This window comes from Sus scrofa, chromosome Y (assembly GCF_000003025.6).
Source record: "Sus scrofa isolate TJ Tabasco breed Duroc chromosome Y, Sscrofa11.1, whole genome shotgun sequence".
Lineage (NCBI taxonomy): Eukaryota > Metazoa > Chordata > Mammalia > Artiodactyla > Suidae > Sus > Sus scrofa.
In genome coordinates, this window is record NC_010462.3 from 4,521,749 (window position 1) to 4,525,095 (window position 3,347).

A 3,347-nucleotide genomic window follows, 5' to 3' on the forward strand; every position below is an offset into this window, starting at 1 on the left:
AGGGGACCCAGGCCCTCGGGTCTTCTCATCCCCGTCCCCACCCCCACCCCCACCCCAGCCGCAGGCTTCAGACCTCGGGCTTTGCAAAGTGTCTCAAGTTGGAAAGGCTTACTCGGCCCAGCCCCGGTGAACCCAAGTCCCCAGCTCTCCTTTCTCCCCCTCCAGTTTGGTGACAACTGCCCGTCACTCGCGTCCTTAATTCGCTGAAACAAATATCCGCACCCACCCCCAGCAGCTTTGGGGTCTGCTTTGAAGAAGAAGGAAGTTTGCCCCTCCCTTCGGTGTATAATGAGCTTTGCCCTAAGAGCCCAGTACACTCAGCATTTTACGCTGTAACCTCACTTGCTCCTTTCTGGGACACTGGACCATTTGTTGTACTGGTAGTGGGGGGAGGGGGCCCAAGGGAAGTTTTTAAGGGGCTGGGCCTCCAAAAAGGCGGACTAAAAATTACCTGCCAGATATTGCTGTAAACGTCAATGATGTAAAACGACTGTTGCTGCACCATTATTAGAGCACATCAATAAAAAATGCACTTACACAGTCTCCATAATTGTGAATCAGCAGAATAGATTGTGTCTTATTTTGTATCAGTTGCCATTCAAGACCCCCCGAAAGGACGTGGTGGGGCCTTTCCTTGAGCCTGCCCGTCGTTGCTCCCGGGCTTCCTGGGCTTCTGAGGACTGTTGCTGAAGTATTACATGCAATCGAAAAACCAAGGGTGCAGTAGAAAACCCGAGCGAGCTCCTGATGCAACCCTGCCCCGGTTACACGTGCTTCCCTTCCCCCAACGCCTGCTGGTGGGAGCGCTGCGTTTTTTCCGCCTGTAGGGTCACATTGTGGTTGATTGATTCTCCTTTCGCCTTGCTCAGTCATTCAGATTTGGAAAGTAAATAACAAGTTGACATCATTACAGCTCTCGGCTTTACGGGGACGCGGCCCTCGGCTACCGCACACTCTCGAGTAGCCGCGCAACCAAACCGGCCCTCTGGCTTGCCAGCCCTGCTCGTCGTTAGCTGCTTGGAAATTCCGAACTGAACCTGATGAAAAGGCCTCTTTGTAGGTTTTGATTACTTGGCAGATGCCAATCATTTAAAGTATGGGAAAGTGGTGGAAATCCTCACTGCAAACCATGACCCAATGTGACCGGTTTTTACAGCTGGTCTTCCGTAACTCATAATGCAGGGGAGCTCAGAGTCCATCTTGCCTGTTGGATCACGTCCCAATAATCCCACCGGTCTTTTTCCAAGGAAAGAGTCAAGCGCTTTTATCAGAGACCCTTAGAAGCAAGCCCTCAGGGACTTTGTAAGACTTTAGACAGGAAAAGTGACCCCCTACGTTTATCATCATAACACTGAAATTCCTCTTTCTGAATGCTAGATGGGTAGTAGGTAGGTGGTAAATTAGACTTTTATTTTATCTGTTTTGCAGATTTTTCAGCGGTGGGAGAAAGTAACAGGGGAAAACACATTAAAATAGAGCAGCAAAGGAGTTAATGCATGCTGACAAAAGCCTGCGGACTAATATGGAGACCCTGAACAGCAATGATTTCCACAGGTACCCACTGCACAGTATCTACACTCTAAAACAATTATTTTGGCTGCTGACTGGAAGGAGCTGGAATACAAGAATCTGCCTGCAACAAATGCTGTAAGTATTCCCCCTCAACAGTAGTCAAATGTTTCACTAAAAGGCAGCAGAAACCCACGCAAATATACTTGACTGATACTGGACTAAAGAGCAAAGGCATTTCAATGGAGAAAAAAATATGCTTTTTAACGAGTGATACTGGAACAACTGGATATCCACACACAAAACAAACAAAGAAATTAAGCTAGCCCAGACTGTGCTTTTCAGAGTAACTAACTTAAAATTGATTATGAGAAGTTCCCGCTGTGGCACAGTTGGTTAAGGATCGGACAGTGTCTCTGCTGTGGCTTGGGTTACTGCTGAGGCTCCGGTTCGATCCCTGTCCCGGGAACTTCCATATGCCTCCAGTTACGGCCAAAAAAATAAAATTGATCATGGGCTTAACGTGTAAAGGAAAAAGAAAAAAAACCTCCTAGAAGATTATGTAGCAGAAAATCTAGGTGACCCTGGATTTAGCAATGAATTTTTAGATATACTACTAAAAACATGATTCATGGGGGGGGAATTGATCTATTGAATGTCATTAAAATTATAAACTTTTCTGCAAAAGACACAGTTAAGATAATAAAAAGATAAAGCACAGACTGAGAGATAATATTTGTAAAATCCATATCTGATGAAGGAGTGCATCTAAAATATGCAAAGAACTCTTAAAACTCAGCAGTAAGAAAACAATCCAAAATACAAATGGGCAAAAGAAGTGAAAAAAAAAAATCTCACCAAAGGGATATACAAATGACAGGTAATTGAACATTAAGACACAACATCACTAGACATTTATTAAAATGACATCACGCAGACCCAAAGACAGCACCAAGTGCTAACAGGATGTTGAGCAAAAAGGACTGGTACATTGCTGGTGGGAATGTAAAATGCTAAGACCGCTTTGGAAGACAGTGTGGCAGTTTCTTACAAAGCCAAACATAGTCTTAGCAGACAATCCAGCAACTGTGCTTCTAGGTATTTACCCAACCACGTCAGAAACTTATGTCAACACAAAAACCTGCACAGGAATGTTCAGCAGCGTTACTCATAATCACCAAACCCTTACAGCAACCAGATGTTCCTCCATAGGTGAACGGAGAAACAAACTGTGGCACATCTAGACACCAGAATATTATTCAGCCATGAAAAGAAACAAGCTATCAAGTCATGAAAAGATGCAGAGGAACTTATTTTAAGTTTGCAGTTAGCAAACCACTGAGTGAAAGAAGCCCCCCTGAAAAGGCTACCTACTGTATGAGTGCGACTCTATGACCTCCTAGAAAAGATCAGAAAAGACCAGTGGTTGCCAGGGATTCTGGATGGGAGAGGAAGGATAAATGGGGGAACACAAGGGGCTCAGAGGGTTAAAGACCCCACGTTGTCTCCCAGAAGATGCATGTTGGATCCCTGGCCTCCCTCAGTGGGTTAAGGAGCCAGGGTTGCCGCAAGGTGCCTTGTAGGTCCAGGATGCGGCATGGGCCTGGGGTTGCTGTGGCTGTGGCCTGGGCCTCAGCTGCAGTTCTGATGCCACGCCTAGCCTGGGAACTTCCTTATGCCACAGGTGTGATGGGCAAACAAACAAACCAAAAAAGCAGGGAGCACACGGGAATTTCGGGGCAGTGAAACTTCTGTAAGATACTGCAATGGTGCATACATGACATTTTGCATTTGTCCAAACAGATAAGATAGGGACTTCCCTTCGTGGCTCAGCGGCT